This window comes from Podarcis melisellensis, assembly GCF_964234715.1.
Source record: "Podarcis melisellensis genome assembly, chromosome: 2".
In the NCBI taxonomy this organism is placed as follows: Eukaryota; Metazoa; Chordata; class Lepidosauria; order Squamata; family Lacertidae; genus Podarcis; species Podarcis melisellensis.
The window spans coordinates 41,196,075-41,216,756 of NC_138529.1; the positions used below are offsets into that span (position 1 = coordinate 41,196,075).

Sequence of the window (20,682 nt, forward strand, 5' to 3'; positions counted from 1 at the left end):
AGCAGCCCAGATGCCACCTTTCTTGAATTACGCAGAAGGTCATCCCATTTCTAAAGCTAGCAATACTTTTAACAGTTCATAGGCAACCTTGTGATCTTTTCCTGCTACTAAATGGCCACTGTTCTGTTTCCTATTAAATGTTTCTCACTGTCCACTACACGCCCTATTACACGAGGACAGCAGCTGGGAAGTTTCCATTCATTTAATAGTTATTACAACAAGTAAGATGAACTGTGTTGCTTGAGGGTACTAAAACTTGAATCCGTACGATGGGGTGAGCTCCCATTGCTCTGTCACAGCTTCTGCCAACCTAGCAGTTTGAAAGCATGCTCCAGTAGGTGAACAAAGGCTCCCTCTTCTATAATCTTCCTTTCCGGTCTGCTGAAAGAATACTGACCGAGCTGGGAAGAGAAAGGCCTAGCTCAGGGGTCTGCAACCCGCGGCTCCGGAGCCGCATGTGGCTCTTTTACACCTTTGCCGCGGCTCCGGGGCAGATACTAGCGAGGGGAGGAGGCGCATTGTGCGCCCCGACACTCCTCACTGTGGTGGGCGCTGTACTGGCTGTGACGTTGCATGGGGGCGTTGCGTGTGTTAGTTACGCACCGTCCCGATGTCACCTTCCCGCCCGCTGTCAGATTGGACATTAAGGTAAGAAACAATATATGCAGTGTTATATTTGTTTTAAATGTCGCAATAGTTTTGCGGCTCCCAGTTTGTTTTTTCTTCGGAAACGGGTCCAAGTGGCTCTTTTTGTCTTAAAGGTTGCAGACCCCTGGCCTAGCTTATTCTACGGATGAGGTTCCCACTGGGGGTTGTTTTGTAGAGAAGAAACTGGTCCCTGTCGCCTTTTCCATTGTGTATTTAGCATCTTTTTCGGGACTGGTGGTGCACCAAGGGCTTGCTTTTGTCTGAAAGGCCGGTATATCCTATGTGTCATAGCGCCGCATTCCCATGCGTGCAACTGGGCAGAGTGAAGCGCCACAGAATTCCCAGCCCCGAGGAATATTATTATTATTATTATTATTATTATTATTATTATTATTATTATTATTATCGAGCGCCAATAGCCTTAGAGCTCAAAAGTAACCCGGTCAGCGGACTACCAAGCAGGAGAGCTATGTGACACGATGGTAGTCTTTGCTAAACGCTTTCGTGGGGAATTAATTGCCTGACTGTTGGCGGTAGCAAATTTATCCGCGGGGTCGGATTGGACCCGCTGGCGAGATCAGAAACGGGGACGTGTTCCATTCTAACGAGCAAAGTTTGTTCTATCACGTTTCCGGGAATCTGTGCTGGGCGCGCGGAGGGAAGGACTGGAGACAAGAGCGGCAGTTCTTCAAAGAGCAAGCAGCACCTTCGTGGGGCGGTAAGCCCCATCTCCCAAGCACCATCATTCTCTTGCGAGGCGGCGACGACGCAGCTTCCTTCCCTCTCCCGCTTGCCTTACGATACCCCTCACGCGCCGTCTCCCTGGCGGGACTGAGAAGCGCTCCTCCCGGCGCCCACTCGGAGGGCTCCTTACTCGAAGGGGCGTGGCCGTGAGGTAAGGGAACCTCGGATTCGAAGTCCTGTGCCCTGCGCGAGGCGTGGCTTGTTGCGTGGTGACGTAACGCGCTGCGTGGTGAGGTCAGTGCAGCCCCGCCGTTGCTGGTCCCGCTGCCCGTCGCTCTCTGCCCTGGTCTGTTCGTTGTGGTCCCCGACCCTCCCTACGGAGTGCGGCGCTTCCCCTTGACTCAGGGCTTTGCTGGATTTGGTCTGGTAGGAGGCTGGTGACAACGCGGCCTTCTCCGGCTCTCCGCCCGCCGTCAGGTAAGAGCTGGGCCGGGCCGGGAGAGGCTGCGGGGGTTGGTATTCTCCTTGTTCAGTTACGTTGTCTTGTCGGCGTAACCCGCATTGCGTAATGTGAACGTTGCGTCAGGCGACTTACGCTTTTTGCGTCGAGGCCTATTGCGCAAAGGTCTTACGCGAGCCTCCTCAGCCTACGCTGACTGGTGTCCCGCGCCCGTGCGTGAGCAGGGCAACTTCTCCCAACCCACTCCCCTCTGCATTCTCGCGGTGGGCGGCTAAGTTTCACGGTGGGTTAATCGGGAACAAGATGTGCCTCGCTATTTCGCACGGTTACGCGGATTGCGGTAGGTGGTGTGGAAGGCTTATGGTGGCTACGCCGTTTCCGTAAGCGCTGCTTCGCTGCTCCCTTTAAGGGTACGTGATTGCCGTAAGTATGTCCGTGCCCTCCGCCTGTACCGCTATGAGGCCGGGGTGCGTTGTGGGCGGCCCCCGCGCCGCCCTTGCACGTCGGGCCTTCCGCTGGCTGGGGTGCATTTTCGAAGCGGCAGAGGGCCTTCCCGCCGAGGGCGCCCGGATCCCGTGCGCGGGTGGCGCAGTAAGCGAACCTGGGCGGGGCGGGTGCTGATGGTACTTCCTGCCGCCGCCATTTTGTCATCGAGCAGGAGGGGGAAGCGGCGGTAGTAGCGGCCGCAGCTCCGGTAGGGAGAGCGGCGGGGCGGGCGAGAGGGAAGCGGCCGCGGAGGCGCTAGCGGAGGCTCCGCTGCGAGAGGGCGCCGGTCTGACCGGCTCCTCGGAGCAGGGCGCGCGCGAGGCAGGCGGCTCCGCCTCTCCGCTCCGTGCCCTGCCTGCCAAAGGTTGCGGTTCCTGTAGGCCTGGCTCGACCGCTACTCCTGCCCGGCGCCGCCCCCACCTGGCTCCCCCCGTGAGCGGGTCTGGCCCTGCCTTGGCCCCCTGCGAGTTGGGGGGGGGCTGTGCCGGCTGGTCTCCTGGCTCGGGACCGGCACGTTTATTGGCTTCCTGTTGTGTAGCCTGATAGCGAAAGGCCCGGAGGATGCGCGGCAAGCGGCGTCCCGCCTAACAAGGCCGCGGTTGGCAACGGTGTGCAGAGGCAGCAGCGGATCTTTCGCTTGCGACCCGATTCGGAGCGTTGCCGGGGGCCGATTCTTTAACTGCCCGATTTAAGTACGTACAAACGGCTGCGCGCTGTTTGTGCCTCTGTGAGGACCACACGTAATGGCTCTTTCTCCCTTCCCAACCTTTGCCCCCGAAGTCAACAAATCAACAAAAGCCTTAAAGCGGTGCCATGTAGTTCAGTGGGATCTAACGGTAGATTTGGATTATAACGCAGATATCTGACGGGTCGTCCAGTAGAAACCCTGCACTTAATATGAGGGGCCTTTAGTGGGGTGGGGTTTGAGGGCTGCATTCTTAGCAGGTCTGGAAAGCTTCACTAGGTAGAAGTGGATCCTGATTAGAACAGACTACCGTTTGTTAGAACAACTGCAAAACTGAAAAATTTTATTTAGTCCACAGAGTAGTAGCATAAGTGGATAGTTAGTGATTGTGTGTGGTGATAATGGTTTTTGTATAGATGGGTCCTTACATAATGTTGGATGCTTTTTGTAAGTGTTCATATACATAGTGCGTGTTATGATAAAATCAGCGGTCATCCTTGCTTTCTTTTAGCTGAATGCTTGTCTTATTGCAATTTTAATTTAAGCTAATAAAGTTTATAATAATTTCCAAAAAAAATTGATCAACGTTGCTAGTAGGCTTCTTTGGGGGCAAAGTGATTATTCACCTTAAGTTATACAGCTGCAGTAGTGAAATAGGGAATAAGTCTGAAAATGCTAAATTGCGCATTTCAAGGTGAAGGCTGCAGTCCAAACTCAACGTACTTGGGAGTAAACCACATTGAATTCAGTGGAACTTCTGAATAAACAAGCTTAGAATTGCGCTGTCCAGTAAATCAGTGTGGATACAGCATGCAACCTATTACATAGGCAGAGTCTCACACTAACCTGACCTGCAGTTGTTGTTTTTATTACTCTGTAATGGTGGTAATTTCCCCTCTTGGTTTCTTGCAGAGGATTTTTTTTTCTGAGGATGCATTTGCCAGTGCTTTAGTAAAGTTGGAACTGAACAAGAACAGGTTATCACAATTTAATTAATATCCCTCTGGTCCCAACAGCTGCAATAGTCCCAACTATATGGAGGCTGGGCTCAGATATGTTCTTGAAGCAGTTATCACTGTATTATGACCTCCTGGCTCTTGTGTAGTGCTTCCTGATTCTTCTTTATCCCTTCTCTCACCTGCAGCAGATTATAATAGTTGTGGGGTGAATTATTATCTGTGGGAGAGTCAAATAAGTTTGTTTGCTTTCAGAGGTAAATTTTATTCCTTTCATTATACCAGTGGTTGCAGGCTACTGATTGGGTTGCTGAAAGTGAACCTGCTGCCCCAGGACCATGTAATAATGATGTGGAAGGAAATTACCTGCTTCCATGGAAAAAAATATTTATGGAGTGTTTGGATTGGCCACTAGCCATTTTTGTTTATGGTTGTTAGACTTTAAAATTGCATCTGAACTCCATGGAGCATGCAGCTATGCATGAGGAACAGCTTAAACTAGCATCACAGTAGAACATTTCTTATGGTCACAGTTTGTTTCACAGTACATGAAATTTCACTATGGCTTTGCCTATACAAGATGGTCAATTGTACAGCTACAGAATTCCAGCTAATCAAAGGTTGTATTGCCTTTGATATTATTTTGCATCAGGCAAAAGCTGCTTCATACATTTTCTTGTATTAAAAACTGCCCATTTTGCTTCATAAACACTTGCTTATAATTTTTGTATATTTTCAAGAATGCATAAAGCCGTGACTTGTGAAAGTCAAAAGTGTACGTGTTTTGTCAGTATGTCTATATAGGAAAAATATAATGCGCGAAGTAGACATTATATAGGTGAAACAGTGTTTGAAATTCCCATTGTTCTAGGCACATTTTGTGATGGAATTTCATTAGTGCAAGCAGTTTCTGAGCTCTGGGGGCAGTACTGCACCTGAGATTTCAAATTAAAATTATAGAGTGGAAGGAAAGGGGGACCTTTTTCTGCCTCCCCACTTCCTGCTACTCTATGAAGATTGGAGAAGAGACCCTCTTAAGAATATTAGGGGGGTGGGCAGGGGGAGGACTAGACTGTGTGAAAAATGAACTTAATGTTTTAGCTGAAGTTCATTCATTTGTATTCTTGTTATAAAAAGCACACCCAGACATTCCGTTGTTGTGCCCATAACCTCGGTTTAAGGGGCCTTTTAGTTCCTAACTTTCATATCTCAGTTTTTAACACTGATGTAAAGGTATGCTTGTCAGTGTACAATGTAATTCAAACCTACAATTTCTTGTATTTCCCATCTCCCCAGGTTAAATCATTTAGTTTTTATTTCCTTTATTTATTTGAGGTTTCGCTTGGTTACATTAGCCAAAATAAAAATGTCTAATGGTCAGCAATGGGAGTTCTAGTTCAACAATATACGGAGGGCATCACGTTGGCTATCTTTAGTTTAGTGCAAAGGGCTGGTAGTGAGGCAGTGATACAGTTGAAGCACGTTTGAGATCTTATATGCAGGTAGGGATGTAGTTCAGTCTGCATTAGCAGCATTCTAGGAATTTGCTGGCATGTGGAAGTGTGTCTAAAGTGCATCCTTTTGACATGCCGATTTATTATGGAATTTGTTGTCATTTTGCGTTTTTCTTTTGTCAACTGGCCTGGGATCTTTGAATGAAGGGCAGTATACAAAGTAACATAATAATGATAATAATGCTGTAGTTTGTATTCAGTTCACACAATAATCTGATAAATTGAACTCTGCTGTTTTTTGTGTAGCCCTCTAAAATCTCATTGGTTTGAAGGAGACCCTTACTCATACCCCTCTGACGGCACATGCAGCCATAACTGTAAGAGTCTTCAGAACACGTGGTCTACTGTAGTACTGTTCTTTGCAGAACGTATGGTTACTTAAGAGTGTAAATCCATCTTTAGTTCCTACCAGTTGTATATCTTTACGTGGAACTTAGTGGTGGTCTTGTTGTTGTTGTTTAGTCGTTTAGTCGTGTCCGACTCTTCGTGACCCCATGGACCAGAGAACGCCAGGCACCTATGTCCTCCACTGCCTCCCGCAGTTTGGTCAAAAGTGGTGGTCTTAGGAATATGGATTTTTGACTTAATGTATTTGAGTTTGTCAAATTATATGCACTAGACCCACAACTTACATGTGATTTACTTATACGATTGCAGCTTTGCGTGGGTGCTGGGAAAATAAATAAATAAATAAATAAATAAATAAATAAATAAATGGCCAGGAAAGGAGAATTTTCTTGAATCTGCAGTGGTTTAAATATTTAAGTATCCATCAAAGCACCTGTGCCATTCCAATTCTTACCTTATGATTAAATAGCAATGTCCCAGTCTGGTATGATCATGAGAACTACGCATGGTACATTCCCACATAAGGCATTTCCACCCAGTTCTCTTGTTTGAGGTTGTTGGTTGTTGTTTTTAGTTGTTCCCAAAATTACCAGGTTTTTAAAAAAATGAGTGAAATGTGTTTTAAGACAATTTGTACTGTGAAGACACAATTCTGTATAGAGTGTGCTACACTTTCATGTACTACAAATGGTCGTCTTTGCTTGTGAAATGCTGCTTTCTTCTGGGAACCTTTGACATAGTGTGGAGATAAGTAGAAGCAAGTACCCTGCAGCAGCTGTCTTTTTGACGTGGCCTCTGCCTTATGACTGTCCTTTTCACTTCTCACTTCAGACCAGGCATAGGCAAACTCCGGCCCTCCAGATAAATTGGGACTACAATTCCCATCATCCCTGACCACTGGTCCTGTTAGTTAGAGGTGATGGGAATTGTAGTCCCAAACATCTGGAGGGCCTGAGTTTGCCTATGCCTGCTTCAGACCAGAAAGGTGTGTTCACACCTAATCTTAAACCTTAGTAAATGTTTAACTGTGGTTTAATGTATGGGGGTATAGGGGATGTTGGGGGAGGAGTAATACCTCTGGTGGGAGACATGTTGTCCTCCTTCTGGGGTAGTTTGTCTACCTTTGGTCTTCACCCTGCACTCAGTTTTCACCAGTGGCTCCTAGAAGCTGTCAGCATGCGGCGGCAACTGCTTCCCAGGAATTGCTTTGATTGGCAGGCTAAACCTGGTGAGAGTAGCTGATGAGTCTCAACCCTTAGGTGAATTAAGGACTTTCCCTACATGTGAATTGAATGGACAAAATCAGTAGTGGGTACAGTGGTCAAGAATGCAGTTTCTGCATCTGCCGTAGAGGGCAGTGAGGGGCAGGTGGGGCTTGTCAACCTGGGAAGGTAGCCTGTCTCAGAGAAGGAAAACTCTGATCATATAGCTCTGCTGCTTTGCAGGAGGAAAAAAACCCTAAAGAGTAGATCCTACCCAAATCCAGGCAGTTGGATGGTGCTTTGTACGCCTCCTCTGTCAACTCCTCCAGCTAAGCTATTGCTCTGCTTTCCTGTGGACCACATCAGCAAGGGTGCAATGGGGGGGGGTGTCTTGCCTTCTGGGCAGCCCAGCCCAGTTTCTCCATACACACTGCCCAGGCTTGCACCCTAAGGAAGTCACTTTGGTGCTGCTAACAAAGCGGTTTGATGTCACTAGTAGCATGGTAGTAGAGGCTGTTTGCTCTCATGTTCCTGATCATGACTGTGGGAGCAATAAAAACAAGCTTTTGCTTCATGTGTTGTCTAAACCTGCACTCTTAGTTGTTTCCCCAAAACACACCATGAACAGTAAGCTAGGAACAAGCTCTGCTATCACTTGTACTTTGTGCAAACCACAAGCCCTGGATTAGACAACACAATAGGCCAAGATTTGTGGTTTGTTGTTCCTAGTGTGGGGAGGAGCAAAATCGGAATTTTGAGCATCATGCACCAGCATTAACTGTAGCATAATGTGAAACACAAACCAGGTCATACACTGCTACAAATCTTGTGGTATTTATCTTTTTGATGCTCCAGTCTGTGTGTACTTACCTGGAAGCAAGCCGTAATCAAATGGCGATCTTAATTCTGAGTAATCATGTAATAGTAATTTTTTTCAGTATACTGAACAGCACACTTTTATATGCTAAAGGATACATTTTTATTTTGCCAAAGGAGTCAAATAACTTTAATTGTTCTGGACATTGTACATTTCTAGGAAGGAAAAGGAGAGGTGGAAATGAGAACGAGGAATGCATCAGGAAGCAACCTCAGTCTATGTAGTAGTCAGCAGAAGTAGAAGATGAGGAGAAGTGGGAAAGGAAAGTGGGAGAGCCTGGTTGAGCAGTCATTCATATGATCTTGCCAGGACACAAAGGTTTGGTCAGTAAGTTGTTCCAGGAATTGCGAGGGGAAGCTTAGTTGTTAGACTATCCCACTTACCAAGCACTATAATTGAGAGTTGTAGGAGTTGAGGTGGGTTTCAGCCCTGCCAGTTTATTTTCCATTTCAGAGTTTCTCCTGTAGCAACTGTTAACCACACATGTAGAACCCAGCCAAGCTACTTGACCACTTTCTTCAGCCCTCACCCCCTGACAGTATTGGCTCAGAAGTAAAATGAAGGCCACATGAATGAGAAAAGTGCAAGTATTGCCCAAAGTAGTACTAAGGGAAGCTTAGCTGGACACTATGCCTCTCTGAGATCCTGGGATTTAGAGGAACTCTACCACTTAATTGTTTGGACTTACATTGTTCATCAGCTGCTCCAGTGTTGTAAATATATAACCAATATTTCCATTACCTTGATGGGTTCTGGGTCAATGAATGACTCCATTTCTATCTTAAAACTGTTTCAAAAGTATCTTTTCCCATACTTTCAAGCATCTGCCCATAATTTTTCTTAAACGGTCCCTGCACAGAGTCTATCATATCACTAAGAACTGCCACCAAAATTGTAAGGTTGGTGGGTTGTTGTAGTATATAAAGTGCAGCTGGTGAGCAGTGTTTGAAATTAGCCAAGTGCCAGGATGGTTTCTGACATCTCCACCATCTGGAGGTACATGCCTAGGGATCACTGGATCCAGACTGTTTTCACACACTAATACCCCACCCTGTAGAATTCTATCACTTATATCTCCACAATCAGAATGAATTTATGGAACCAAAGTGCTTTTTCTGTGCAGCCTGGGTAGGAGCTGTGAACAATGTTACACTTAATTGTTGTAGATTGTCTTCACTTACCCCACCCCACTGCCCTGCTCAAAAGTTGTGAAGAATATTATTACATTATAAATGGTCTGTCAACATTAAGAAAAATAGGTATCAGTCCATATATGTAAGGGACGTGGGTGGTGGTGTGGTCTAAACCACAGAGCCTAGGGCTTGCCAATCAGAAGGTTGGCGGTTCAAAACCCCGCGACGGTGTGAGCTCCCATCACTCGGTTCCAGCTCTTGCCGACCTAGCAGTTCGAAAGCACGTCAAAGTGCAAGTAGATAAATAGGTACTTCTCCGGCAGGAAGGTAAACGGCGTTTCCGTGCACTGCTCTGGCTCGCCAGAAGCGGCTTAGTCACGCTGGCCACATGACCCGGAAGCGGTCTGCGGACAAACGCCTAGAGACAAACGCTCAGCACGCAATCCTAGAGACTGGACCTAATGGTCAGGGGCACCTTTACCATATATGTGGACTGTCTCCGGATAAAGTGACTTCTTTCAGTTCTCAAAGTTCTTAACCTAGTGTAAGGTTGTCATCTGAACTAGCCAGATGTTAAACAGATAATCACAGTCAATTCATCATTTGCAAAAGAAAAAAGAAAAGACTTCAGAGCTGCCTTGGCCAAAAATTGCACCTAGACATTTCATTTTGGTGACTGAAATTGAAACTTTGGTTTAATGAACTTAAGGTATATACCTGAGTTTCTAACACTGCTGATGAGACCCAGTATACCTCTTCAGTTGCTATCTGCTTTGTCGTCTGTACAATGAGATAAATGATCAGTTTGACTCCAAAAGAGTTAGTATTTGTGCTTTTTTACTCTGTATTTAGTTTATAGGAATTGCTTATCTTTGATCTCCATGCAGGAAGCCTTGGCATAGAATCAGATGAATGCGACCAAAATCAGTATAATTTATTTCAAAATAAGTTAGTTTTAAGGAGATTGCTTTCAATTTTGTCTCCATATGGCTAGAGTAATTAAATCTGTTTTAAATCTATTGTAAAATATAGTCTTGGAAAAAGTGGTTCTTACTGTACTTACATATTTCACTTCGTGATTGTGTTATAGTATAGTTTGTTAAAGTAGAAGGTTGTGTTAGAAACTAGCCAGGCGCCAGGTACATTTTGCTACTGGTGCAGGTCCAATTGCGACCACATGGAGATCTTTGGATGCTAAGTTGGTGACTGACATCTCCATCTGGCTGGCCTCTCCAGCTTTCCTAAGCAGAAGCGCTTATTTATTGCTTATATATCCCACCTTTTTCTCCAAGGAGCTCATGTTTCAGTGTGTTGTAAACCTCTTTGAGATTTTTTTCTTTAAAATATAAAATGGCATAGAAGTGAAACAAATAATAATAACAAGCGCCATTGAGAGAGCAGTCAAAATCAGTATTAGAAACTCAGATATATAAGTTAATTGCTAAATGCACCTTAAACCTATGTTACGGTCGCCACAGCAGAATGTTTACGTGCCTTTCTTTTCCTGGTGGCATTTATTATTAATAATATTTTTCATTTCAACACTGCTTCATATTTTAAAGGACAAATCTCAAAACAGTTTACAACACATTAAAATATAAAATAAAACAATCCAGAATAAAACAGATTCAAGCTTCAAGGAAAATATTTCAGAGCCTTCTCTAAGTGACATTTTCCTTTCCCCATTCGCCCATCTGGCACCCCGAGATCTCCACATGGTCGCAGTTGGACACAACACAAGTTGCAAAACTCACCTGGTTCATTTCTAACACTAAAAGTATAAAATAAATAGTAGGAACATCGTAAGACCCAGTGGCCCATCCAGCATCCTGTTCTCACAGTAATCATATCAGATGCCTGTAGCCCACAAGCAAGATTGAGGCACAAGAACACTCTCCCCTCCCGTGGTTTCTAGCAACTGGCATGTGGAAGCATACTGCCTCATAGAGGCAAAACAGGGGCTAGAATCTAGTTATGGGGCCTAGTTATTTTAAAACCTGTGTTTGCCAATATATTTTAAAATCAGGGTGCAAAGTATTTCTGATGCCTTCTGTCCAAGTCCTTTCTTTCACTGTGAAATCAGAGTGCAAGGTCCTTTTCTGATGGAGACGCTATGTCCCGAAAGCAAAGGGAGTGTTGGAATGCAGCATGGCTTTGCAGAGGACTGAAGCATGACTTGGAAAGACTTGAGAATCGTGAAATATAAATAAAAACAATGCTTGTCTTCCTTGCAGGCAACTGAATCTGGTTTTATACTCATATTATCAAGTCATCTACTGAGTGTGTCTGGGATTGTAGCAGGGTAGGCTAGCAACTACCATTGTTTCCACCTGTTTATGAATGGTTTTGTGCTACCTGTCTTTATTTGCCTCTTCATCTACAGACTCACCTCAGAAACCTACGTCCTTTGCTTTCCTTCTGTTCAGATGTAATCCATTCCTGTGGCCATGTTAATGAAATGCTCATCAAATAGTTACAGACTGTTGCATAATTTTTGCTTTGAGATAAATGAATCCTTGCATAATGAGCAGAGTTTTTGTTGCTGCTTGCCAAGAAGTATAGAGAACAAACATGTCCATGCTTCTCAGAGTTCTGCACTATCACTCAGTAGCTTTTTCCAGCCAGTATCCGTGCTGTTTGTTTATTTCCATGTCCACATTCATTCTTGAATAGTTGTTAAGCATATTGGTAACAGTTCCCAATATAAAGCATTCTGGTTTGATGTGAGAGTGAAATTTGGATTAGTGGCTTATATCTAGGCAGCTCTGCAGGGCTGGGCATGTCTTGTGCTTCTATGCTGCTGCACGAATCATGGACCCCTTGCTGGGATCCTCCATCATCACAGCTATAGGTATATTTCACTGTGCTGCAGCATTTCCACAGGCCACCCAAATGGTGCTCACAGACCATGGTTTAAAAACCTCTGCCTTAGTCCATAGTTAATACCATTTCCACTGTGTGTTTCTCATTCTTGCATACTGGGATAAACAAATTGTTGTAAGAGGCAAGCAGTGTAGTTGACATCATAGAATCGTAGAATTGTAGTGCAGGTAGGGAGTCCAGTGTTCGAAATTAGGCAGGCGCGTTTCGCAACTGGTGCAAGTCTAGTTGCGATCATATGGAGATCTCTGGATGCCAGGTTGGCGACTGGGGAAAGCAAAATGTCACTTAGAGAAGGACCTACATTGACTCCCAGTACATTTCGGAGCACAATTAAAAGTGTTGGTGCTGACCTTTAAAGCCCTAAATGGCCTTTGCCCAGTATACTTGAAGGAGCATCTCCACTCCCATTGTTCAACCCGGACACTGAAATCCAGCGCAGAGGGCCTTCTGGCGGTTCCCTCACTGCGAGAAGCGAAGTTACAGGGAACCAGGTAGAGGGCCTTCTCAGTAGTGGCGCCCTCCCACCAGATGTCAAAGAAGTAAACAACTACATGACATTTAGAAGACATCTGTAGGCAGCCCTGTTTAGGGAGGTTTTAATGACTGATGTTTTAATGTATTTTAAAATTTTTTGTTGGAAGCCTCCCAGAGTGGCTGGGGAAACCCAGCCATATGAGCAGGGTAGAAACAGTAGTAGTAGTAGTAGTAGTAGTAGTAGTAGTATTAGTAATAGTTTTCTTGGAGTTTGAGTTAGTTTTATTCCAGATTGTTGTATTTGATGTTTTAAGACGTTGTAAACCACTTTGAGATTTGGTCTTCAAAATACAAAGCAGTAGAGAAATGGAATTAATCAAATCATCATCCCATTGTGGGGGAACAGCACCTAGACATTCCATTGTGGTGACTACAGCCCAGGTTTAAGGTGCTGTTTGGCAAATAGGTTATATATCTGAGTTTCTAACACTGGAAGGGACCCTAAGGGTCATCTAGTTCAATCCTCTAGTGAATAGACCATTGTGGCAACTGTAAACCAGATTTAAGGTGCCATCTGGTGCCTAGCTTATATATCTGAATTTCTAACACTGGCAGTAGCCCAATTTTACCTTCGCCCAGAACTTGATTGGGCACCCTCTTTGTCCGCATGCATATTTCCATTTCAGAATTATAAGGAATATTGTCAAGCTGCTGAATATTTTTTGTTTTGAATGGGGTAACTGGTCAAAATTTAATCTTGTTACATGAGCAAGTTAATAAATTGTGTGTTTTAGTAGCATATTGTGTATCTGATTAGTGCTTTAATACATACTTCAGTTGCCTTTTGGGCATGGGTCTAAAAAGTATTGCTGAATCTTGTATGCAAGTGTTAGTTTCCACCAGCCAGCTGTGAAGTTGAGTCCCACCATGCTAGCACACCAATAGCATTGTTACTACATGCACATCATTCTATACTTGTTTTAGAACTATAGGGAAATGAAGTGTTAAGATGACAATATTAGCACTATCTTTAGCTGTTTGTGATAATGTAAGCATAATGTTGGATTTTCATTGTGTAAGTAGTGATGCAATCTATTCATTTTTGTTGCAAACATTTCCTCCACTCCTGCTACAGATAATTGCTGCTTGAAGAGTGAGAGTGTGGGACTATCTGTTTTCAGAAGTTCAAGCCACATGGCCCTATTTGGTGGAAAGTATTGGAGTTTGACTTTTGCATGGCCAGTTTGTCTGAAACTGCTGTGATTTCCTTTGTGAAAGTAGCTAACATACAACATTATACATTGAGAGGGCCAGTTCATATTTATCACTGCTTATTATTTCTTGACCATGCAGTCAAATGGAATAGTCTTTCTACCCCCTGATTCTGGAGTATTTATTCTCACTCCACTCCCAGGCTTAATCATAGTTACCCGTTACATTGCCAGCCATGCTAATTACAGTTAGAGCTAACATAGGATCCCACTTAAGCCATGATCTGAAACAACATTTTGGAACTTGTTAAGTGGTATCTTTGGATGGCCCTAACATTGGTTTAACTTGGCATGTGAAATGCATGTCAGAAAGAAGTAAGTACTCAATCCCATGGTTAAACAATTGGGAAAATTTCAAAGTAGTCTCATAACATTAATTTAGCACTTGGATTAAAATAAAAAAATCTCATGTGTTTGAATTCTCTTTATAGCTAAAATTAGAATAATAATAAAAAATAATAATCATAACAACAACAACAACATAGCTGTCTGTCATTGGTACCTCTCCCTGTTGGGGGAATTCACTAGTATATTAGATAATAGCAAATCTTCAGTAACCATACATTTTGGTTGTATGTAATTTAGCATAACATTCCCCTAGTTAAAACTAGAATACTTGCAGGCCAATTATTTTTCATACATATTTGCCTTTAATTGTCTCACTTTGAAAAACATGAAATGGGGAGGTTTCAGTTTCTGTTAACAGGTCATGGACTCTCACTACTTCTTTAGATACTGCCTGAGGTGATTATTTCTTCTTCCTAACAAGATAGAACATTATTATCTGTAACTTCATCTGCAATTTTACATTCATGCCACAAAGAGCATCTCCATGCATCTGTGGATTGACCAACTGTTCATTAATGAAGAGTGCACAAAGCTGTCTACTGCTTTTATTTGGTGGCTAGGTGGAATAGGTCAGTAGGAAACTGAGTGAAGCAGTTGATGGGTTGCAACCACCCTGTGACTGTTTTGGAGATTTTTTTGATTTTTGCGAAGTTAAAGAACATCAAACAGATGGAGGACTTGAGTGTAAGTGGTGGAAAAGTCAAACTAAATCTGATAGCACACCACAGAGCATGCATGTATACCAGTGAGGAGGTGGTGATGATGCGGAATCCAGTGTTGCACAAATAGAATTCCATTAACACAGCGGGGACATAATATTTCAACATCAACAGAAGTAAAGTGTCCAAATCAAGGGATGTCATAGTCCCACTGTACAGTTGTACCTTGGAAGTCGAATGGAATCCGTTCCGGAAGTCTGTTCGACTTCTAAAACATTTGGAAATCAAAGCACAGCTTCTGATTGGCTGCAGGAAGCTCCTGTAGCCAATCAGAAGCTGCAGAAGTCCTGTCGGATGTGCAGCTTCCAAAAATAGTTTGCAAACAGGAACAGTCACTTCCGGGTTTGCAGCATTTGGGATCCAAAATGTTTGAGAACTAAGCTGTTCGAAAATCAAGGTACGACTGTATTAAGCCTTGGTTAGACCACACCTGGAGTACTGTGTCCAGTTCTGGGTGCCACAATTTAAGGAGGATATTGATTAGCTGAAATGCGTGCAGAGGAAGGCAACCAAGATGATCAAGGGTCTGGAAACAAAGCTTTATGAGGAATGGTTGATGGTGTTGGGTATGTTTAGCCTGGATAAGAGGAGACTGGGAGGAGATATGGCTATCAAATATCTGTCACATGGAAGATGGAGCAAGCTTGTTTTCTTCTACGTAGGGTAGGACCAAAACCATTGGCTTCAAGTTACAAGAAAGCAGATTCGAACTCAACATCAGAAGGAACTTTCTGACAGTAAGAGCTGTTTGGCAGTGGAATGGACTACCTTGGGAGGTGGTGGACTCTCCTTCATGGGAGGTTTCTAAGCAGAGATTGGATGGCCATCTGTCATGGATGTTTTAGTTGAGATTCCTGCATTGCAGGGGGTTGAACTAGAGGACCCTCTGGATCCCTTCAAACTCTACAATTCTATGAGTCTGTCATTCTTTCTTTCCTTGCCCCTGCCTCTCCCCCAGATCTGTTCCTGGGTAGATTTTGAGGGTGCAAGACAGTTCCCGGGGAGGGGGGGAGAGAAGAAAGGTGAAATCTGGTTGTAGGAGTGGAGAGCTGTTCAGCTTATGTGCAAAGTTGAAAACAACCTGTGATGGACATCAGCTGAGTTTGTTCTAATGGATCTGTTATAAGTGGTGAATGACCCTATTATAATCTGGGCTTGTCCACCCAGATAGAAAATCTGGCTGCTTGACCTTTTTAGGCTCATTCTGCTGGCCATTTGTTGCTCATGAGCTATGTGAAGTTGGTATCCAGGCAGTTTGTCAGCTTTGTGGAGAAGCCTGGGGGGGGGGGAACCTGTCTGAGGAGAGAAGGAGCAATGAGGACTTCTCTGTTTGCTCAGCATATGAGTGTTTCTGTATGTTGTGGGGTTGCTCAAGTATGTGGGGTGTGTGTTAGAGTAAGATAAGTATTGTGTGTGTGAGTATGCAAGAATTCATGTGGCGGGGGAGCAACAGGGCATGTATTGCTCATTCTGTGTTATTCCACACTCCATGTTAGAAACCACAGGAGGCGTGAATGTTCTGTCAGGAAGAGCTGCTTGGCAGTGGAACAGACTCCCACAAGAGGTGGGGGACTCTCCTTCCTTGGAGGTTTTTAAGCAGAGGTTGGATGGCCATCTGTCATGGATGCTTTAGTTGAGATTCCTGCATTCCATCTCTTAAGATTCTATGATTCTTGTGCTCCAATTGTCATTGCGGGTTTCCCACAGGCCTTTAGTTTGGCCACAGGAAGCTGGACTAGATGGGTAGTAGACCTGATTCAGCAGGCTCTTCTTATGTTCTAATGTTCAAGTAAGGCTACTGTGTTCATTATTTGGGGTGTAGATGCATATAACTGGCCCCTGTTATTAATGAATAAAAATGAATGGGTGAATCAAGTAAGGATTCTTCTCATTGTGTGATGGAACATTCACCCCCCCCCAATTGTTTCCAGATGTGCTCTTGAGGGTTGGAAAATCTCCAGAGCACTGAGAGCACATTTTGAGGGTGCGGGCTCATGGGAGGGAAAGTTCCTCATGGGAAAAGAAGTTGTTCTGTTTGCACAATAGCTTAGTAGGTTACCACCTAGAACTCTTTTTTCCTTAGAACTCTTGGTTTGGGGCATTTTCAGGTTTATGCATATTGGTTGATTAAAAATGGGAATATTTATAGATTAAAATTTCTTTGAGTTGATTTCATACCGTATTTACTCGAGTCTAATGTGCTATCGAATTTAATGTGCACCTTAATTTTTGGAACGTAATTTGGCCAAAAAAGTGAGCATTAGATTTGAGTAAATACTACCCAATTTGTAACCTAATTCTTGCTTCCAGTAAGCTCATTTGTCATTAATATCCATAGGTGAGTTTTGCATTGGGGTAAATGTTGATGATATGTTCCTGTAAAATGGGGGGACAGCCTGGGGTTTTGAGTCAAGTCATATTTTAATAAATAGTGTGTATTCTTTCTCACACCATCATAGTGGAGGTATCTCTGAAGGGCATAACAGAATTCTGCTTTACAAACTTCCTTTTTAATGTGTACAAGCAGGAGTCTTTGTGTGCCACTCTTAGGGAATTCAAGCAGAGGAGTGAAGGAGTGGACAGGAGATAGGAGGCACACACAGAGACATCTCATTGAGTGTAATGCTTAGCACCTCTCTTCCATTGTGCATGGGAGTGTGGGCAGGCAGAAAGCTCTCTTATAGCATGTGGATATTTCACCCATGCAGGGATGGAGCTTGCCCTCTGTTTCTGAAAGTCCATACAGGCTTTTTTAAAAAAAACTTTACTAGTCTCTTTCTTTTGTAAAACAGTACAGCTTTGGGTTTCTTAGTTGTCCCCTTAATGTGTAGCATTGTACTGAAACGATTGACATTGAAGAGATGATGAAATGTGCAGCAATAGTACTGGCAAGGAAAACAAGTAGAACAACATTCATTCTGCCAGTAAGCTTGGACTGATAAGCAGTGCAAATATTAATTTGCAAGAAATCGAATTTGTCTACTACATCTTTAAAATTCCACTAACTTCTTTTGAGTAATATGACCTATTAGTTGGCAAGCTGTTGAAAACTTGAAACATTGGATGCCAAGAAATTACTTTTAAAATATGCAACTTCTATGGTGAGATACAAATCTTGGAAATAAGTGTCTTTCAAGTAGAGCAACACAATTCAGTAACCCTGCACTTCTTTATCTTCTCTCTGGAATCACTGTAAGACTGACTTGAATTTATCTGTGAATTCTTTTAAACTTTTTCCATTGGTAGATATACTTGGTGTATTTGAACCTTAAAGATTGTTCCTAAGTGAAAGTCTGAACTATAGTTAACATTTTGCAATTTATTTGCATAACAGAGTTTCAGAGGAAATACAGAATGTTTTTATATGGTTAAAACTTTTAAATACTTGAGATTTTTCTAATATGTTTAAAGTTAGTATCTGTTCATTCCTTTTGAATGGGCTGCATCTTTTGTGGCACTGAACATTCAGAATTAGAAAGAAAATTTAAAAATACAGGCAACCCCCTGTTTGTGTGGGGGTTGTGTTCTCTGTCATTGCATGCATAAGCCTGTTCTGCCTCCTTCCAGGGCTGAAAACGGCACGTGTGTTGGGGGTCGTGCATGCCTTGGTCATGAGCAAAATGATAGTTTGCTGTGTTGTCGTTTATGAAACATGTAAAATAGTAAATCAAACACAGAAGGTCAGTTTACATATGCCGAGCTGTGGCTAGCTGTTAAAGGAATGAGTTCTGTTTCTCAGCACAGCTCACTTACTGAATTTCTTTCTGATTTGTAGAAAATCATTGTTACAAGGAACTAACAAAACGGCCTACATTTGCCCTGCAGACCAGGATCAGATCCCAGTTTGCAATCCTCATTTGCAGGACCAGCCCAAACCATGGTGGTTAATAAAAGCGGGTGGGGGAGTGGGACAGTAGACTTTGTTTTCAGACTTGTGAAGTGTTTACATGAGGTGGTGTAGTAATTGGTTCCCTTGTTTCCCTGAATGACACTTAGCAGATAAAATCAGTGAGATAACTAACTTCATCAGGATCATTGCCAATAAATGGTTGACTCAAGGGAAGTTTGTAACCGGTTCAGATGCGTGGAGACACAATTGTGGGTAAAAAATATTAAAAGGTGTTGATGAAAGAGTTTACTAGATCATTGTGATATGATGTTTGGTTTCCTCCTTAAATAGAAGTCATTCACTATTGGCAGTTGAATAACTTTTATCCCAGGGCATGTGGTATACTTCTAAAGGTGTAATTCATTGCTATGTTTGACAGCTCTGTTGAAAGCCGTTAACGGTGCTGTTTAAAACAACCATGATCACCCAAATCATGTGTTTTCAAGGCAGAATAGTATTATCACCTAACAGACTCTAGGATAGGTCAGTCAGTAGAGCACGAGTTTCTTAATCTTAAGAGTCATAGGTTCAAGCCCACATTGGGCAAAAGATTCCTGTATTGCAGGAGGTTGGACTAGATGAATCTCATGTTCACTTCCAGCTCTACAATTCTCTGGTTTTATGAACATAAGAAATACCCTGCTGCATCAGGCCAAAGGTCCATCTTGTACAGCATTCTGTTCTCACCATAGCCAACCAGGTGCCTCTGGGAAGGCGTTGTTGTTAATATTTATACCCCGCCAATCTGACTGGGTTTCTCCAGCCATTCTGGGTGGCTTCTAGCAAAAGAAAAATAATAATGAAATGTCAAACATTAAAAAGTTCCTGATACAGGAACTTCAGATGTCTTCTAAAACTTGTGTAGTTCTTCATCTCCATCTCCTTGACATCTGGTTGGAGGGGTTCCACAGGGAGGGCGCCACTACTAAGAAGGCCCTCTGCCTGGTTCCCTGTATCTTCACTTCTCGCAGTGGAGGTGGACCTCAGGCTGAAAGATAGGGGTGGAGGCTCTCTTTCAGGTATACTGGCCTGAGGCCCTTTAGGGCTTTAAAGGTCAGGTACCAACAAGCAGGACCTGAGTGCAATAGCATTATCTCAATTTGTGATTCCTAGCAATTGCTATTCAAAGGCACAGTTCCTCCAAGTGGGGAAGTAAAACAGAGCTGTTGTAGGTGGTTGCTATTGTTAGTCTTATTCTCCATTACTTTGGCTAATGCTCTTTTAAAGCCACGTTGGTGGCCATCACTAAATCTTGTGGGAGCAATTCCATAGTTCTAATATGTGAAGAAGTTCTTTTTGTTCCAACATTCAACTTCATAGGATGGCATCAAGTTCTAGTATTATGAAGGGGGGGGGGAAGGCAGCCAAAAATAGCAAGTGGATGGAGAAACTCCCCTATGAGCAAAGGTTATAACATCTGGGGCTTTTTAGTTTAGAGAAAAGATGAGTAAGAAGTGTATAAAATCATGCACAGTATGGAGAAGGTGAATAGACTAAAGCTTCAACATAAATGTTCAGGCCTCCCTTTCTGCTGTTTAGTAGAAACGTGGGAGAAAAAAGACTAACAATTTCCTCTGCTATATTTTCTCCAGCTCTGATCTGTTTGGTATTGGAGGAGTAAATCCGTTTTTTAAGCCTTTACCCTTGGTATTTGTGTTTAATGTGTCAAATGGTGGTAACTGGCAGGTGAACCGTAACTTCTAAGTCAACACAAATACAGTGGTGCCTCGCAAGACGAAATTAATCCGTTCCGTGAGGCTCTTCGTATAGCGGTTTTTTCGTCTTGCGAAGCAAGCCCATTGACAGCTTAGCGGATTAGCGCTACAGCTGTCAAGCGGCTTCCAGTGATCAGCTGTTAAGCGGCTTATCAGCGGAACAGCTGATAAGCGGCTTAGCGGCTTAAGAAAAGGGCGAAAAAAGCGGAAAAAACCTGCGGGGGGGATGCAAGATTTTTTTCGTCTTGCGAAGCAACCCCATAGGGGAATTCGTTTTGCGAAGCGCCTCCAAAACGGAAAACCCTTTCGTCTAGCGGGTTTTTCGTCTTGCGAGGCGTTCGTCTTGCGGGGCACCACTGTAGCCACAATTGTCAACATAGGATTGTCCTG

At 43.5% G+C, this 20,682-nt stretch overlaps 1 protein-coding gene and 1 long non-coding RNA gene across 6 annotated transcripts in view; one reads left to right on the forward strand and one right to left on the reverse strand.

Annotated features, from left to right (window-relative positions):
• Positions 1-188: 188 nt before the first annotated feature.
• Positions 189-20,682, reverse strand: part of LOC309363936 — a 230,318-nt gene continuing 209,824 nt past the window's right edge. The window contains exon 2 of the long non-coding RNA XR_014165664.1: positions 189-310. This is a non-coding gene — a long non-coding RNA (uncharacterized lncRNA). The remainder of the gene's footprint in view (positions 311-20,682) is intronic.
• Positions 1,612-20,682, forward strand: part of BRD4 (bromodomain containing 4) — a 69,889-nt gene continuing 50,818 nt past the window's right edge. For 2 of the 5 annotated variants that reach the window (XM_081900431.1, XM_081900435.1), the window contains exon 1: positions 1,612-1,809. The gene's annotated coding sequence lies outside the window, so the exon portion shown is untranslated. Of the gene's footprint in view, positions 1,810-2,280; positions 2,384-2,443; positions 2,487-2,729; positions 2,971-20,682 lie in introns of those variants that run through there. The other 3 variants (XM_081900434.1, XM_081900433.1, XM_081900432.1) reach the window with 3 other exon arrangements.